General features: G+C 39.6%; 1 protein-coding gene across 3 annotated transcripts in view; it reads right to left on the reverse strand.

The window, feature by feature from the left end:
• Nucleotides 1-18,486, reverse strand: part of gcgra (glucagon receptor a) — a 39,378-nt gene extending 20,892 nt beyond the window's left edge. Inside the window, exons 1-2 of one of the 3 annotated variants that reach the window (XM_051388783.1) lie at nt 18,175-18,486; nt 1,099-1,199 (exon numbers count right to left, since the gene is read on the reverse strand). The gene's annotated coding sequence lies outside the window, so the exon portion shown is untranslated. Of the gene's footprint in view, nt 1-1,098; nt 1,200-2,251; nt 2,340-18,174 lie in introns of those variants that run through there. The other 2 variants (XM_051388785.1, XM_051388784.1) reach the window with 2 other exon arrangements.
• Nucleotides 18,487-19,957: the final 1,471 nt, after the last annotated feature.

A 19,957-nucleotide genomic window follows, 5' to 3' on the forward strand; every position in this document is an offset into this window, starting at 1 on the left:
ATTACTTGTAGCTCTGTGTTGCACTCACTGTTTCTGTGGTAACCCACTTGCTCCAACGTTCAATTTAATTCTCAACAGCCATGAATCTGGCCTATGCAGGGTCCTCAGCCACTGGCATCATGTGTCACTGCATGTCTTTACAATATATGCCAGAAAAAATGTGTTCGAGTCTAAACCAGAAATGAATCAGAATCAGAATCAGATTGTACTGAATGATAATATTGCTGCCATGTGAAGAGGTCTAATTAGGCAAAATAAGTGTGGATGGACTACAGGTGTTTACATACAAAATATTTGATCACTTATATAAAATATAATGCATCATTAATAAATCATTCATGAACTACCAACCATGATAGTCAGAATGTTCAAAGTTGAAAGTTGCTAAATGAATTCATGAGGGCAACAAATGCAAACCATTGAGTGTTTATTTCTACAAAACAGCATAAAAAGAACAAAACTAGCATTTCAGAGTTGTCTCTTGAGAACGAAAAGGACTGATTTGTCACAGTAATAAATCTCCCTGTGACATTCGCACCAATTGCTTGAGATTTGGTGTAGACAAGCGGGCAAGGAGTGAAGCAAACACAGCAATTTCACCTGCCAACACTTGCAAGGTGGCGTGACAAGTCAAACACCCTGATTCAGCTGACTGCAAATAGAAAACAGTCCTTACTTTTACTGGAAGCATCATCTGTGCCGAAAGAGTAAGGCATGCTCTGACAATGTACAACTTTGCTTAGTCCTAAGAAGGGCTCGAGTTCAGGGACAGAAGTCACTGTTTGCCAAACAAACAGTACAATCAGAACAAGACCAAATGATAAACGTGCCTAATTGAGTCCTATGGGGACTAGATCTGCAAAGGGAAATAAACAAAAACAGAGTTAAAAGAAAGAAAATAGTCCCCTTTCGCTGTATCTGGACACAGTCACTCTCTGATAAAATATAAAGTTACTATAGAGGCAAAATCACACCAGGAGGAAGAGCAAAAGAAGACTTGGCAGAGTCGCAAAGCAAATGAGGCTCCAAAACAAAACAAACAGCAGAGAGAGGACAAATACAGAGAGATAAAGACACAAACCATGTGTAGTCACTTACTTGTCTTCCTTTCACTGCAGCCACATGTAGAGTGTCAAGTAAGTTGAGATCCCTGATCTGCTAAAACCCCAACGGAGCATTAGGGACTCTCCACCTGAATACTGCAATGCACAGAGATTATAATAACCAAAAGCTGTATAATGATTGAAGTTGATTCTATATTACAAAATGAAATATGTAACAATGAAAGAGAACATGATTATATGATTGTAACTGATTATTTGATAATTAATGAGTATAAATGCATAGTAGTAAGATAGAACTATGGAAAGTTAGGTCAAGAGAGCAAATCATGTTAAAGTGTTGAGTAACTAGGTGAAAAGGCACGTATTGCAACCAAACATGTCTGGTGCAGAGAGAAAGGGAAAGTTGAGCGCACACAGCGGACACACATCTTGTGAAGTTGAGCACACACACAGGACCGTCTTGTGAGGAGCAAAAGAGGAAGTGGCACAGCCCCGAACCGAACACCCTAGGGGGATAAAAGGGGCTACACAAGGAGGATCAGGGTTAGTCCTTGGCCGGCTCTCGGGTTCAAGACTTGCTGATTGATCGACCACATCGGAGCAACTCATCTTTGAACTTAGAATTTCAACTCAAGAGACAGAGCAACGAACAAGCCATCATCGCAGAAAGAGAAGTCCAACAACCTACAGCCGAGACGGGAGCGGCGGGCAGAGGAGGATTAACCATCTCCACCAATTGATCCCCAAGGATCACTCTTTCGTTCACCCTGCCATCAGAGACTGCACTGGACAGAGACTTTGCAGACTTTGGACAAAGTCAGGAGTTTCAACAGCAACCAACAGTACGACAGGCGAGGAAGAACTGTATCGGCCGGTACACCTCTTCCCTCTCTCTCTTCAAGCTGGACATTCAACCATTCAGCTACAAGCCTTTTCATCAGGGGTTTGAAATTCAAACAATTATTTACTTAATATTAGAAACATAGTGAATAATTATTAGTGAATGTGAACAATCAGTTTTTTGTACATGCTGTATGCTGGCCCTTGCTAAATCTTGCAATAAAAATAACCATTGAAGTTGAAGAATAAACTGTGGACATTGGATTTATGATATCTCATCAGGCAGTAATTATTAGGTAGTGTGTTCACCAATTTAACGGTTACTCTAGCCACAGAAATTTACTTACTGTACAAGCCACTAAAATAATCCTGGCAACTAACAAGTGCACGGATCAATAAGAGGAGAGCTGCAGTTAACGGACGTGACTAGTGCGGTACTTGGCTCTGGTGCTATTCGGTCAGGTGCTACACTAGGGTGAGCAGGGTAGGCGTTCGGATGAAGGCAGTTAGAAGCTAGGCGTGTCTCATCACCACCAGCTTAAATAGTCTTTTTAACCTAATAAGGTAATACTCATAGGCAAGAGGCTCGGACCCTTTATGACGGAGAGCTGGTCCAGTACCACCTAAACGGGGGTAACTCGGGATCTAACAAGATATAATCCCAAAAACAACCCTTGTATGTTTAATATGTACAATATGTTCAGCAGAGGAACTCACATAGGCACCTCCTACAGTGCCCTCTGTAATGTTTAATGTTTATGAGGTAACTCCAAATAGACCTTATGAATTATGAAAGGGCCCGGGTGATCCCAACACCATGACTCCCCAACCTCGTGTCCACACAGCTCTATTGTACTTTGAGCTCTTATGGCAAGCAGTGTTTATGTGCAGTAATCCCCTGTCATATACAGTGTCAAAGCTGTAGAGTGTGGTTGACCCCATACATAGAAACACACTGAATGTCTTAAACCTTATTTAGCAAGGCAATTCAACCCACCGAAAAACAAAAATATGACATAATTTACAAGAGAGTGGCTGCAGGGCAAGAGGATGTGCAGATCAGAGGCTGCTCACACTTTTCAAAAGTGGTAATTAACCCTAACCCCGGGTTTTTGTGACATTGGCAGACTTGCAATACTCGCAAGTAAACAATAAAAGTAGAGGTAGTTGAATATGCTTAGCAATGACAACGCTGTGCTCCTCTCAGGGAGTGCATGTTCATGTGTGTTGGGAGATTGGCTTTGGAGGGAGACCTGATGGGAGAGATTGGGATATTTTTGGTTGGATACTTACAAATTCTAGCTGTATCTTGCTAGTTTCTGCAATGTTACCTACCCTAGCTTTCATTTTTTATGTCAAACCAGTTGCTGTTTTTGCTTTCATGTTCCCACCTCCTCCTGCACAGCATGAAAAGAGAGACATCTTCATGGATATTACAGAAGCCCTACAGAAGCTTTAAACAGTAGATGTAAAAGCACTTACAAAGTGAATGTTGGTTGGATCACGACGGTAATAGAGAGGAAAAGGCTGGTATTGTTTTATGTTTTAATCATCACCAAATCTCCTGAGGAGACCGTAACCAACAGTGAATTTAAGAAAGTTTGAGCCTCTGTGTGAGAAACTTATTGCTATCCAAAAAGAACGTTGGGTAAAGTACTTTGACACAATGCCGATAACTTGTGAAGTTTATTCTGAAACAACACTATGATTACAAATAATAACGATCCTATTAAGATTAAATAACATCAGCGTAGTAAAAGGAAGTGAATTATTACTTTTCTTGTCAAGATTTTCCCAGCTGGTAACTTACCTTCAGGCTACTGTGATTCAGTGAGAGATATTAATTTAATGTGTGTGTGTGTGCAGCAGGTTCCCAAAATAACTGGTGAGGTTGAGGTTCCTCAGAGCTGACACTAATGTTATCCCAAGCAGCAGAAAAAGTGACTCTTATTAATCCCTGAAAAGAATCACTACTGTACTTACATTAATGTATTAATTTATCTCAGTAGATGTTAATGATGAATTAGTTGTCTCCTGAACTGTTTATAACCTGGCCCTAAGCATACATTCAAGGTTTAAAACTGTAAATCTCAATGCATGCATTCCGACAGTGAAACATAAAGGTGATATGCTCGATTTCACTTGGCTCCCACAGCCCCTGCTTTTCTTTATCGCTCGTATTTCTCATCTGTGTTATCTCACTCTATCCCCCCCCCAATCTAAATGAACTCAATTTCGTACTACAAGTTGCCAGAGAAAGCAAAGAAAGAAGAATCTGCTGCCCGATCCTCTCAGTTATTCACGCATTAAGCTTTGCCACTCTCTCTCACTCATCACTCAAACACACCCACATAGACAGACACTTACAGTAGATGCTTAAAGCCACCATTATGTAAACTTTGCCTCAAGTGCTCTGTAATGCTCCCAAAATAATTTCAGTTTGCTAGAGGTTTTTTCATGCATAACCAAGTTGTTTTGTTGTTAATCCCAGCTGCTTCTCCTCAACAAAAAAACAAGGGATGATCCCAGTGTATTTAATCTTAAAGAGCCGTCTGCGCTGCACATAAATGGTAAATGGACCTGTATGTGTATAGCGCCTTTCTAGTCTTAAGACCACTCAAAGCGCTTTTACACTACGTGCCACATTCACCCTTTCACACACATTCACACAGTGATGGCACAGTCCATCGAACAGAAACTAACATTCATACACATTCACACACCGATGCACGGCATCGGGAGCAATTTGGGGTTCAGTATCTTGCTCAAGGATACTTCGACATATGGCACCAGGAGCTGGGGATTGAACCCACAACCTTCCGATTTAGGATCCGCTCTGCCTCTGAGCCACAGCCACCATAGCATATATGAGGAATGTAAGGCAGCCATGCTAACGCTTTTATTCTGTTCTGAGCTGCACAGATACCTAAATTGGCTTCAAGTGTAATTTATTCTCTCATGAAGAGCTAGAGGTTCACTTGTTGCAACTGACCCCACTCCTGAAAGAATTAACCGCACAAACAGTTCAGGTCACAGGAACAGACATTATCTGCAAACACAAATCATGTGCTCCGCCTGAGATAAAGTAAAAAGCAAAACAGATAGCTGATCCATGAACATGGACTGTAGCTCGTCAAATGCATCTGGCCTGGTTTGTTTTCAGTCATTTAATTAGGCAGGCGAGACCTATAGAACTATCATTTCCCATGTCCTTGCACTAGAGATGTAGTTCATAGCCTGTAAAAAAAAAAACAACGTATCCTGTCTCTCATCACTGAGCAGGGCTGACATGCACTATGCAGCATCAACATCTTCAGTCATTCATGAGAAAGTCTGGTGCGACGCAAACAAGATATTAACATGTCACGCAACAGCGAGCATCAGTTTGAGAGAGGGAGAGAAAGCAGCGCGGTAGCTGTAGATGTTATATAGGTCAAGAACGTTAAGAATAAATCCAAAGCCTCCGACAGAGTCTATACATTTCATCTGGTTACTTCTATAATAAAGTCATATTATATGAGACTGTAGTTAGGACTAGGGCGCCAACTAACAATTATTTGCATTATCGATTAATCATTTAGTCTCTAAAATTTCAGAAAATAGAATAAAAGTGTCCAAGGTGATGTCTTCAAATGCCATTTTTTTCCTAATTTTTTTAAGTTTTATTGTTGTTGTTTCATTATATGTTTTCTTAAATTAAAATTTAAAAAATGTAAGAATTTACCAGTATTTGCTTTTGAATAGCAAAGAAACTCAATAAACCAAAAAAGTCTGGATGAAAACCTGATTATTAAAAAAATCAATCAAACATAAACCAAATGTATTTTTTATTATTTTTATTCTCCAGTTTTCTTTTCACTTTCTTTTAGCACATTTTAACCTGTGCTTGGACCCTGTTTACTCTTAACAAAGAAAGCTTTCCATGTGTGAGGGACATAATAATCTTAATCAGAGATTTTCTAAATAAAATCTGTTAGAAATGAAATGATGAGTCTTGGATGTAACGGTACAACACACAGTAAGAAAGCCAGTATACTGTAATACAGTTGTGTCACAGCTGCAGTTACTTCAGCCTGCACAAACACGGCTGTTAGAAACATTTAGGTGGCTATGTAATGCAGGTAATGCAATCAGCAAACAGAGACTAATTAGGCAGTAAAAAAGATGAGCACACAAATATACACATGCACACACACGTTTTCTTGTACGTCTATCCTTAAGAGGACCCTTCATTGACCGCATTCACTCCTAACGTTTACCCTCAGTGCTTCAAGAGTATTCTTTACATTTACAGAATTGTTATTCTACAACTTAGGTCCTAATCCTGAACTGACTTCTTGAAGAACAGATGACTGATCGGAAGTAGTCTCACTTAGCTAAAGACTAAAACTCTGGCGAAGACACACTGCTTCTGTAAAATGTTACATTCTGTAGCACTGAACCAAACACACTAGAAAATGGCATACAAAGTGAGATTATAAACGGGGGGGGGGGGTGTTTGAATATAAATATCTGTCATCCACTTGCTCACATGTTTGCATATAAGATCTGTTGTGCTGATAGCCATGACCTGAGAAAGAGCTGTTGGATAGATGTTGTGTGAGGCTGTGTTGAGCTCTTGAAAGACCCTCAACACATGTCTGTGGAGGGCATGAATAATGCTCCATAGCAGCAGTGTGCTAGTGCGTAATGAATATTTGATATGTTTAGCTTATGACAACGCAGCTCAGCAGGTGGGGGCAGCATAGGTAATGGCAGTTTTTTAAAGGAGAGGAGGAGATGAGGTTTGACAGGAGGGAGCTGTAGAGGCAAGATGGCAGGCACGAATCACTGCACTGAAAAAAGAAGCCAGCGAATCAGTCAGCTAGGTGAGGGTAGGGGAGGGGGTCATGAAAGAACAATAAATGCCCTGGCATTGCTCAGTTCTGAAAGCTTATACATAGCAAACGATGAAATACTAGCAGATGGTACTTAGAGGGAATTAGAATTATCTCTGTCATATATATAAATCCTCACCATGAGACCAACGTTTAGAGGCAGTAGAAAAACTGCTGATTTGGCATGCAAGCTTGTTAAAAACTGCTTCATTTATCAGCATAATATGTTGTTTTAATGGCCGGAAATTTATCTAGTTTGAAACACCACAACTTCTATCATGATTCATACAAAATTAACTTTTCCACTGCTTGTCTGTGGTCACTGTAACATCTTTACCCCCCAAGTTGTTCCCGCACAGAAATAACATGTACAGTTTGTGACACATAGTAGTTACAATACAGAGTGTATTTTTTGTACATCTATTTTTAATGCATCCAGGCTGGGGGTAAAAAGGATGTCAAACTTGAAAACTGTCAAACTATTTTTATTATTCTATTTTTTTTTTCTTTTTTTCCCAGCCATGGCTCTTGGGATGTAGAAGCAAAGGACATATTTCTGGCTCACCTTCACCCAGTCTACTTCCAAGGTGCATGGAGAAGGAAAAAAGTCTTAAGAGGTCAAAACTCCAACAGCACTTGTAAATAACTTTATTATATTACAAGTGTTACTGGAGTTTTGACTTCTTCAGACAGGGTCAAAATTTTAATTTGTCTAATACTTTGGTTTATGCTATACCTGCCAGACTAATGAAGATCCCACCACTCACAGCTATACTTTGAGTTTAGTGCTACATAGCAAATGTTAGCATAATAAACTTTTCACAACAATTTTAGCCATTTTTAATGTAAAAAAATTTACAGGAAAGAAGATACATGGATAGCATGTCTCATAGCACCTATGACGGCTCACGCCTTATAATCAGTCCTTCCAGAAAAACGCGAGTTTTTTTGTGATTGTTGCGGAAAAAAGTCTTTGATTATGCGTCACTTTTTCTTAAAAAATGCGATGGAATATGCGGGATATTTATGCAATTTTATGTGATGAAATTGCGGGAACTTGCAAATACTGCGGCTTCATCACAGGGTCTGCAGCTTTTCGATGATGTTCACGTCGCGTAATTACGTCAGTTCATAACGTTCCCATGGCAACAGGGGGAAATGGCTGCTCTTGTGTGAAGTAAACGCAAAATTTTTCAACTTTCTGCTAAGATATATGTGACTTTTTTTGCAATTTATGCGGCAAAAGTGTGGCGTATTTGAAAAAATGCGGTCCCCGCATAAATATGCAGACTTTGGCTGATTATGCATTGAATTAAACGATCGCATAATCGCGTTTTTCTGGAGGGAGTGTATAATGTGCAGGAAACAGCACTGTTGGCTGATATGGTGGTATATGCTGGTGAAACATGCATAAATCATTTGTATTCTTGGCAAACATTTCTTTTAGCAAGCCTAAAGCAATATTTCAGTGTTTGTCACAGACGTTTTTGTAGCGAGGGTTGATTAAGTCACTAAAACCAACACTAAACCTTGTGGGTGTTTCCTGTGTTCTTGTGACAGCCCTCAGCAGGGAGTGTGAGTGTGTGTGTTACATGTGGATGGAGGTCAATGTCTCCTGCTGTGTACACAGCATTTGGAGGCCCATGTCCAGCCCCTCAGGTCAAAAACACACTGACATCAGCAGTCTCTTCGGTGACGCAGGAGGACATGTTGTTTTTCAACTCCCACTAACAATCACTGCCACTGAAAACTGAAGAGAAAGCCTTCATTCATCGGTGAAGGTAACACAGACGAAAACGCGCCTCTGGAAGATATTAGTCTGACACAGTCTGCAATTCAAATCCCTTAATTTATGTCCGGCCATCCTTCCAAACCGTTAATCTGTTACAGCACTAAAAGCAAGCACCACTGCAGCAGCATTGGCTAAGTAGAAATAAGTGTTAAAAATATCACATAACAAAGACCATCCAAGGCTGAAAGTTTTTAAGTAACGTGTGTATGTGTACGACCTATTTTTCTATTTGAAAATTTCAGGAAATCTGTTTTTTTTATCTCCCCTATATTAAATATGAAGCCACCGTGGGCAGCGCATTAGCTTAGCTTAGGACAGCAAAAAGACTGTTCAACAACAATTCGTAGTTTCATGTTTTTTTCATGTTTTTTGTACGAATTAAAAGGACATAGTTTAATTTCCTTAACAGTATCATTTGACGTTATTCTATGTTTAATGTGATATAATACATGCTCTTTACTGTTCTGTATCAATAAAACAAAAGGTTCACTTCCAGATGCACTTACATGTCCTATATATTCTTATTTCATGTGTGTAGAGCATCATTCTGAAGTTATTGCATGTTATTGTGAATATGAGCTTCAGAAAAGACACTTTGTACTATATCTCCCAGTTGTGGGAATAGTCTCCACTCTTGATGCTGTAGCTCATCACGCATGAAATGCACTCACAGTTTGGGAAAATATATCTTGTATCAAAATTCACATATGTACTATACTCCTGCGACCATGCACAGCTCCCCCAAAAGCTGGAGAAGTAAAGAAAAGTAAGCCAAGACTCCCTCTGTGGTTTCATATTTTTTAAGGGAATACTGTCACGTTTTCTGCTTGAGGTCTATTAGCCAAATGATGATGTAAAGCTCAGTTGGATGCAAAACCTATTAACAAATATTCTAAAGTCACGCTCCATTTCATAAGCAGTGGTTTAGGAGACGGGTCTTTTGGCTTTACAGATGTACGGTAGGTGTTGTGTTTTTCTGTGTGGCAGTCTGATTTTTTTAATTCTCTTCACTTACTATAACCGGAAGCATTTTCTGAGCCATGTTTGTCACATGAGGACCTAATTTACAGAAAACTACAGCGATTTGATTCTTTGTATTCATTCAAATGAAAACACAAAAGCACAAATAGATGCCTGGGGACATAAAATTTGTCCGTATGCTCCTTAAGGGTATTTTTTTTAATTGAAAATTATTATAATTTGAAAAACAATGTGCTTTATCTACCATTTTAAATTTATTTGGGATTTTATTTGCTTTTAACTTTGTGTTTTTATTCATGTGAATCCTTTGTAACTTTAAGAAATTATATTATTTTACTTTTATTTTAGAGACATAGACGTACTACTTATTCAGTAATTTTTTTTTGTCAATTATTTCACTCTGAAATTAGTGGTGGACCAGAATTTACAGATAATTTGTTTGTGGCTGAAAAAAGTTGTCATGTGAACAGTGTGCGACCCAAAGCCCATGGCAAAGGCATGGTTGCGTTTCCAGTTGAGCAGTTTTTGAGATAAAGCGTTGTTTGTGCTCTGTACTGTGATAATAGGCCGTGTTGGGGAGCCAAACGAGCTACACTTGACCTTTGACCCACACAAGTTGTGAGGGAGGAGGGGGTATTTTTAGTGTCTCACCAATGTGGATCTGAACAAACAGAAAATGGCTCAATACCGTTACCTCCTCCAGGGTTTACAAAGCAGTTCAGAGAAAAGCAAAACCTTGTTGTGTTGTTTGATCTTTTCAAATCCTTTTCCGCACCTCTGCTGGTATTGATTCTCCAGCGATAAATCTTTTTATTCCAGCCTCCACCCTGCATGGAAATGTCTCTGTGTGCACTGAAGAGGAATTCTTTCCCACAGGACGGGCAGGTTAACGCTCCCATTGAACAAGCCATGAGCCAGACATGAGCACAACCTACCACCCTTCAAACTCCCAAATCTGATAGACAACTTGACCAGAAGTGACCCCGGAACAGTCATGTGCACATGGCCCCTGTTCAGTCAACACTGCTGTGTGTAGGTTGGTCATTAGTGAGTAATCATATAAGCCACATTGCGTCTGATTGTGTGATTCATCTTGGAGCAGGACAAGTGATGTGTTTCCATCATCACAACCCACTGACTTCTCTCGGGCCAACATGACTTATCTGTGTCCTCAGAGATAATTCCAGTCATGACCTCCAGAGTATGAGGCCACATATCTCAGTCCATCTACAAAACATAAGCCATAATTGAATTTAATGGGCAGGTTGATTGTCTATAGAGTGCTTTTTACCAGAAACCCTAAAAACTTTAAGTATTAACATATGGGAGGGAGCACTAAATTATTAGTCCACATCTGTTGAGCTCAAATATCAAAGACAGTTGGCTTTTCACTCTCACTCCCATACATTGTTCATTTTATTTAATCAACAGTGTTGACAGTTTAAAATATAGTTTTATTTTCATTTAGACAAAAAAAAAAATCTGAGATAAGGTAAGATAAATTGAGATAAGGTAATCGCACATGTTGCTGTTTTTACTATGCAATTCTTGCAATTCTGGTAAGGTTTGAGGTCACCCGTAGAAAAAAAAAGTCTTGTATCATCCTCACAAACATTTTATGGCAAATTAAGCAACACAGACTTTGGAGCATGACATCCTAATGCCTGCAATAAAGTTTCACTCTTATCAGCTCTGTCGGTTCTGCAATCTCCAAAGTGGAGCTGTCTATTCTCTATTCAAAGTCAAATAAAAGCGGGACCAGGAGTGGGGGGTTGACGTTATCCATCATTGGTACCATATGTGATCTGAGCCCTCCATACGTTACTGTTGTGATTCGAATCGAAGAGTATGGAGTGCTCAGGTTACGAGACCACCCGCTGTGAGTTCTGACAATTGGGTCTTTTGCCATCACCACAACTAGAGCCATGGAAGAGAGACAGCTATAGCTAGTCCCCCTCATTTCCATAATGTCGGACGAGCACAGCACTGAGTGTGTGGAAGCTGCCGATGAATCAGCAGGTGATGAAATTACCAAATATAACGTCCAGTGGGAATCACTGCTAACGTCAAGAAGCTAGGCTAACTAGCTTCCACTCATTGAGAGAAATATAATCTTAGTAGCACTATGGCTCCTCACAAATGTATAACGTTGTACAGGGATAGATGTCTTACATTACTAATGGTATGTAATTGACACTTTGCGAGCATGTTGACACAGGAAAGAAAAACGTCTTGCCATGTTTGTAGGCTGAACAACATCATAATGTGCTCTAGAGAGTAGCTCACAACAGAAACTGACAGCGCATCTCCTAGCAACGCCCTCAAATGTCAGTCGAGCACTTCCACAGGAAAGGCCTTCCCAGGGGTTTGAATATTAGACGCTGTTTATGCATATGTCTAAAATTATTTTTCCCTGCAAGAAAAAAAATTATTATGATCGTGTGATAATAATGCCAATAATAATAAATGTGACGAAAGACATTGTCGGCATTTCACAATAATTAAAAATAATTATTCTGAAATAATGCATTCTCCATAACAGCTATTCTACAATGAATAAACAAGATTTGAAGGATAAGTGATTTTAAAAAAGTCATTATAAATGACACCAACATTGACAGAGAGCAGGTATTGATTTTTAGGTAATGGATAAATTAATCTCTGTACTTACAACTATCAGACAGTCGCCTTTGAACTTCATACACAGTAGGACACTGTAATCCTTAGTCTATTTCTTGTGGGACTTTCTTGAACTGATGAGCAAAGACAGGAGGGATATGACTTAAGTGTTTTGGTGTCTGGCTGATACCCAAAGGGACTGTGGTGAATCTTCGTGCTGAGGCTGAAATAGCAAAGTTCTTACAGAAGCAAGAATGAAATGATGCATTGGGTTTCTGCAGAGAACTGTGTCTCTGGTTTTGCTTTATTTACAATATTAGAATAGATTTCTTATGTTCAGTGTGTGTGAAAGTGAAAAAGGGATGATAAAATGGTTTCCGACTGTGGGAAAACACAAACATATAAAAACCAATTTAAAGACACATTTTTAGCTCCTTTTTTTGACAACAGCTGAAGTTAAAGTGCTGATTCCCTTTGACTGCCGCTGCAGAAAAAATTTAGCCTGTCCACCGTGAGGCTATGTACGACTCTTTTGGCATGTCAGATTGATTAATCTTTTCGTTTCTCCACAGCACAACCAGCAATATCAGAATATTGTCTGAATTTGTTCACAGGGGCAGGAAGGTAAGATGTTGGCTGCCCCTCAGACCACAGTAAGTGAAGGAATGTGCTGCACTTTATATCTGATACTGGTCCTGGTACTGAGCGGAGTACATGGAGCAAATGCAACAGACGCTACCCAGAAACCAGAAAGCCACATCAGGACAATGCTCAAATGAGCCGAGAAGGAAATCAGCGAAGAAACAAGAACACAATCCGCTTTGCGCTGTGGCCTATATAAAGAAAACTAAAGAAATAATGACAGGCAGCCCCAAATGAAACAACAAACTAATGGAAAAAATACTGTTTACAGATAAGCCTTATTTCCAATTTATCTCAAAACTTCGGTCGGACATTGGGAAAGTGTAGGGTAACCACTGTGTGCATCCTCCACTTTCACCAGCGGTTTTCTTTTGCTATAGCAAGTGTATCTGTTTATTGCTCTATATAAAACAAATAAATTAGATTTTCCTCCAGAAGTAAAGAGCTTGTTTCGTAGAGGTTTCATTAAAGGAACTGACAGTTGCTCTGCTACTGGCACACTGTTAGGTGTACTTGGGAAGATTTAATAAACTCTTAACTTATCCGTTTAACCCAGCACGTGCTTGAAAGTTGGACAACAAAATCACCCATCAAATCGTGGCCGGAAGCAACATTGGAGTCGATGTCTATTCAATAAGCGGTAAATGTTTCCTGTCGTTAACAGGAAGGGATTGGTTCTGATCCTTCCTGTTCAATTGTGTATAACCACTGTGTATCTGTACATATAAAGTATACGTGTGTGCGTGTATGAGTGAAAGAAAGTTAGCATATTTTATACTCGTGTATTCTGTTTGGGGATTTTTTGTTTTGTTTTTGTTGGGGTTTTTTCGGGAGGATTAGGGTAAATAAAATCTTTTTCTAAAGTAATTCTGCTTTAATTGGCCCTGGTTTAATATTGAAGCATAATATCTTCGACACTACTTGATGGTTAATCACAAAACAAATAGGAATCATCTGTTATATATTATCTTCTCTCCATGATTACGGTCCTATGTCTTACAAATATACTAATAGATCACCTGGGCATTTTTACCTATGAGTGTGTACACATAATGTATGTGTGTACGGACAGGGTATTATGAGCTGGATGGCACACAGGGTTAAGTGGATCCTGGGGGCAGTATACAGGCAGACCCTTACAATCCAGAGTGACAGCTTTTTGTAATAGAGGCTATTCTTAGCACTCCTTCTTCCATCGCGGGGTCTGTTTGAATCGGAGCCTGTAGAGCCTCACAGGACGTCCGTAGTTGATGGGTGCTGACACCAACACTCCTCGTCACACCTGTCGAGAGCACCACCACAGGCCATCAACCAGCAGAGGACCTCCCGATTAGCCCCTCTCTCTCTCTCTCTCTCTCTCTCTCTCTCTCTCTCTCTCTCGCTCTCTTTAGGTCTGCCTCTTTTGTTGGCTCACTCAGTCTCTTTGTGATTTTGACTGTTTCTATCTCTATGTCTCTGGTCTCAGCCTCTCTCTCTCTCTCTCTTTCACTTTCAGCTCTCTTCTCTGCCCAACAAAGAGAAGTATGGGAGGACAGCGAGAAGAAAGTAAAGCCACAGTGTTTCTCTCTTCTCATCTATCAATCTCTCTCTCTCTCTCGCATCTCATCTAGATAGCTCATACTCAGGAAACCACAAAAGGCTGTATGTTAAGGCTGTCCTTTCTCTTTCTCAAGTGACAAGTCTTTCTTTCGTTCGCCTCTCTTTGACCTCAATCCTGCAGCATGTCAATTATGTACTGCACTACAGATATAATGGACAACCATGCATTTTCAAGTGTTAGATAAAACGTTTTCTTCCCTCTTTTTAGTGTAAACACTTGACAGTATCCTGAAAACATAAATCAACGAGGTCAAAGCAACTGGTGTGGAATACAATACAATGCATCTAACAGAGGCCATTAACAGTGAAGATGTACTGTACCCTTGAGTCCAGAGAATCAATTGATCTTTGTCATGTCTCCTCCCGATCTTTGATTTATCCGTCACTAAAAGTCTTCACCATATTTCTCCAGCAGCCACAGTTACCACAGACAGAAAGCTGACTGTTTACAGACAGCATAACTCTCGTCTCTGCCTGGGTATCCAAAACTCAACTCAGCAAGTTACAGATCAAAGACATACAGGACGAGCAAATGTTTGTGAACAGGGAAAACTCTAAAGTGCTTTGCAGACAGCACTGTTTGACGTGGATGCATGGCCAAGCATGGCTTCAATAGTATAAATACATCTTCAGCTTCTTCTTGTTTTTTGACTGCAGGGACATAAAAGGAGAGGGTATTATATTTGTCTGACTTTTTATCTCGTCCTAAATTATTATTTCCTTTGCAATTAAATACATTAACATCAAAAACAATGTTCAGTTGTTCCATAAAGATATACTTTGGTTTGAACTGGGGTTAAACAAGTACATGTACCCATTTAACCATGTTTTTTGATGTTGTGTCTTCCAATTTGTCTCTAAGTCAAGAGATGGGTCAGAGAAAACATAAATAAACCCAGGGAGGTCTTTGAAGTGCAACATAAGGTTTAGCTCCTCTTACCACCACAATCATTTTCATACAGAGTTACTTGAGTTGTAATAGTTTATTTTTTTAAAACAGGTCAAATCTACTTGCTGGGCAGGACTATTTCACGTGAATCCAATACGAATCAGTCATTTTATTAATTATTTTACTATAATGGACCCATCCTGTTATTTCTTTATGATTTTAACACTATGTTCTAGACAAGTCCTAAACAATCTGTCTGAATGTTAGAATGAATTTAAATTAAATTTAGCACTTTATTAATCCTGCTTGGAGAAATTCTGTTTGTTTTTGCTGTTAGTTTTATTATAACACACACACACATAGGTCTGAAATACACACACAACCAAACACAGGACCTAAAGACGTGCATTAGTGGGAAGATGTCACCCTGCAGTTCCCAACTCCCTACGGACTGAGCTATTGCTAATGATTCATAAATGACTTTTTAAGACAATTAAACTAATGAAGTCTATTATGAATAGACTGATCCTCGCCCTCTCATCATATATGACATATTTACGTCAGCTGTAACCACCTGTAATCTCTGCTGAGATAACTACATGTTTATCTTGCTTTGGGACCGCAATATTCCGACAGTACAAACCCACAACACAGAACGAATTCCCTGCAGCGGTGGAGGGATAAAACATGTTTTTGGCTCTGTCTGTGGTTGTTGACAGAAATAATCAACAAGATTAGCTAAACCCAGGTATCCTACCACATACTGTAAGCACACTCACACCTTGATGACATATCGCAGCTGAGATCACACTGTACTATGCAAGTGCTGTTTTGTAGACACACAATTACCCAGACAAAGAGAGGAAGGAGAGACTGCATCTTTTTTTTACATGATATGTGTTTTTAAAAAATCATTATCCGAAGCTGATAAAAGCATGAAACAGTGGAATGGCCCTTATTTGACAGACCTCGGGGAAGCTGGAACTGAACAGTCTCACATGGCTTACAGTCCTGACATACAGGACTCTGGAGGGTGAAAAGATCAGAAAGCACTCACTGCTTTCAGTTTTAACCCCCTGAGGCCAGATCAGAGTCTAAGTCATTTCACAGGCAAGCTTTCTGAATGCACAATGTGCGCTGCATGCATATGAGGGTCAAATATATATGTAACCTATTAACAAATGCAACCCTTAACCACTTGGTATTATTCAGCATTTTCATTCACATACATAATGCTCTTGAGAAAAGATCCCTCTGCTGATTATAGTAAGCACTTAGAAAGCAGGATATTACTTTATGCATCACAAAACTGCACTAAAATGTATTTTGCATGCATTGAAGCACCTGTGCCGCCCGCTAATGTTTGCAAATTACCACTAAAGACAACATACAGCGAGGCATCAATCATTCATGGAGGGCACCTGTATCCAGGGGGCTGATGTCACTCCAGCAAGGAACTTGGATCTCTTATATCACTGCAACAGATGTTAGTAGTGGTAGTAATGAATATGTTTGTTTAGTTATGTCAGAGGTGTTTACCTAACAATGGGCACATTTATTAGCCACACTCTGTACAGTGGAACACCAGATGCACGAGGGACTGAGAGACCACATGTTGTCCTCTCACCAGCGTGATGCTGCCCAAGTGGGTCTAATTAGGATCAAAATCACTCCTGGACAATAACTCCCCTAACAATTAAATTCTTATGTATTCAGAAGGACTAATGTGTTTGTTCTGCCTGGTACACGATTAAATGAATTTTGCAAGTTAAAATCTTCCGCTTGTACACATCCTGACCTCAGCTGTTTTAGTCTTGAATATGTTTCATAATTCTGTTAAAGAAATACACAAAAAGGGCAGAATAACATAAATTCAAAACAATGTTGTTTTTTTTATTTGTTTTTGTTCCACATCCTAAAACACAAGTTTAAGATGCACTGTTGGGAATTTATTCTGGTTTTGGACTGGTTTCACTAGGATGTAGTGGTCTGAAGAGCCCTCAATATACAGGTGTCAACACAGGCGAAGAAACACTACCACAGAACACAATGCAACAATACCACAATTTACAACATCAAAAGTTATTTTTAAGTTAACTTCTCATCATACAAATTGCACTGTATGTGTAGCATTATATATCATATTGATATAAGTGTTGGTATGGTGGCTCCTAATTGAGCAACATATAGTCAAGTAAATTACACTGAAGCAGACATGTACCTGGACTTTAACAAGAAGACTATATTTCGTTTATTGATCTTGTAAATTAAAGACTTTAAAATCAAAAACTGTGCAGTTGTGTTTCACCCACCTAAGAGCCAGATAAACAGTCACAACTCTCGCAAGATTAACGGACATTTCTAGATACAAAATACATCACTTAGCAAACACCCGGTCACATTTACTTTGAAATCCACCAACTAAAAGACACTTGTGGGTTTATGGCGCACCGGGCAGCAGACCAAGTGCAGATGCCAGATAGAGGATCGGGTAGATAACACGGCCATTTGAACAGGAGCGATAAGTGACACTGTGAAGTTGCTGGAATTCTGCAAAACATTCCTGAAATTAAAAACTGTGTCCCAAAATGTACCTCAAGAAAAAACAAATCACAACCCACAGTCACCGGTAATGTGCTTGTAATGAGTTTCTAAGTCGATTGTAAACACGTGTACAATCCCCCCTTTAAAGGCGCAATATTTCATTGATGTTATCGCTGTGATCTTTTAAGATTTACTGCAGCCTATAATAATATTATTATTATTATTATTATTATTATCATTTACATGTGAGTGATGCCATTCAAGTTCACTCGAAGCACACGTGGATTTATCATCAAACTGGATGAAAATTAACACAAAATGAATTACCGTTGACAGCACGGGATTCCTCTTATTTCCCCAATTTGCGCTGCACCGCTGCTCATCCTCCGAGCAGCATCTGGCAGACAGTATCTCCTCTCAGTTCAAGTGGCTCGCTGTAATCCAACTTTTCAAAATAAATTACCGCCTGCCTCGTTCAGCTTCGGAGAGAAGTCCTCTGTCCTGTCAGCGCCTGCGGACGAGTAAACGGTGACAGTTTTTTTTTTTAAATAAAAGGGTTAAAATGTTCTGTTTTTTAAAGTAAAGTAGACGGGGGTTTGCTCTGTGGTTGGAGTTGGCAACAGTGGCTGAGTGAGCGCGAGCCGCACCGCTGCTAACTTGCGCTCCTTGTACCCGTGTGACGTAACGGCGGGGGGGTCTAAACCCTGGACCAGGATGTGTGTGTGTGTGTGTGTGTGTGTGTGTGTGTGTGTGCCAACTGTGCTTCATTTATTAAACTGACAGGTTTCTGACAATCACGGTGTGTTGAAAGAAAGAATAAGCTGCTGGACTTTTGGTTTAAATATAAATTTGTTGTAGCCTGTATAATATGGTTATCTAGCTCATGTTTTGATTGTTTGTTTGTTTGTTTTTGTAGTTAATGTGCATGGAGGAGACGCCATGATGTGCACGGAGGACAGTGTCATGGAAAAGTTAGACATTTGGGAAACATGCTTATTTGCCTTCTTGAGCGAGAGTTAGATGAGAAGATCTACTGCCAGATGCCGGCTAACTTAGCTTAGCATAAAAAGACTGGAAACAGGGTGAAATCGCTAGCCAGGCCTGTCTAAAGGTAATAAAAATCTGCCTACTGGCACTTCTAAAGCTCATTCATTTATGCGTTGTATTTTTGTCGACACAAAAAGTATTAAATGCACAATTTGCAGTTTTACTTTCGCAGTCGACTATTTTTTGTCCAGAACCATTTTACAAGGCAACCACAAAGGTACTGGTCCCAGCCCAGAACATATCCCCAGAAAACAGAAGAAAACTTTTTTTTTTTTACACAAGATAATTGGTGAGCTTTAGAGGTACTAGCAGGTGGGTTTTGTTACCTTTGGACAGAGCCAAGATAGCTCTGTTTCCAGTCTTTTTTGCTAAGCTAAGCTAACTGGCTGCTGGATATAGCTTCATATTTATACAGACAGGAGAGCGGTAGTCATAGATCTTCTCATCTAACTCTCAAAAAGACAGCGAGTGTGTTTCCCAAAAGGTTGAAACTTTTTCTTTACTAATGAATGATTTATAGACTAAGCAGAGTGGCATTTTGTGTTTGTGCAAGTTATTATGTGAGAAATCCTCTAACTTAAATATAAGTATAATATTCCTATAGGGACTGTTTACATTTAGTGACTAGATTTTTCTTCAATATATTAATATATTTTGGGACCTATTTACGTGTGTGTGTGTGTGTGTGTGTGTGTGTGTGTGTGTGTGTGTGTGTGTGTGTGTGTGTGTGTGTGTGTTCTTGAGAGACTGAGGTCTTCAAACTTCACTCCAATTTCATAAATAGTTTATTGGCTGAGTGAACTTTGTCCTGCTCCCTCTGGATGCTCTCAGTTGTCATTTCACAAAATTGTTGTGCGTTTTTAACCTTGCCAAGGCCATTTCATTGTCCCGAGCAGAACTAGGCTTAATGCTTTTATTATGGGGATTCGGGGCAGGAATAGTCCATTACTTCAAATAAGGGTGTGAATTTGGTGTGATCATCACTGAAATGCCAAGCTGAAATAATCAATGCCTTCCTTAGTGACATTGATCCTCAACTGAATCTGAATTTATGTCTTTAGCA

This window comes from Dicentrarchus labrax, unplaced genomic scaffold (genome assembly GCF_905237075.1).
Source record: "Dicentrarchus labrax unplaced genomic scaffold, dlabrax2021, whole genome shotgun sequence".
NCBI classification, from domain to species: Eukaryota; Metazoa; Chordata; class Actinopteri; family Moronidae; genus Dicentrarchus; species Dicentrarchus labrax.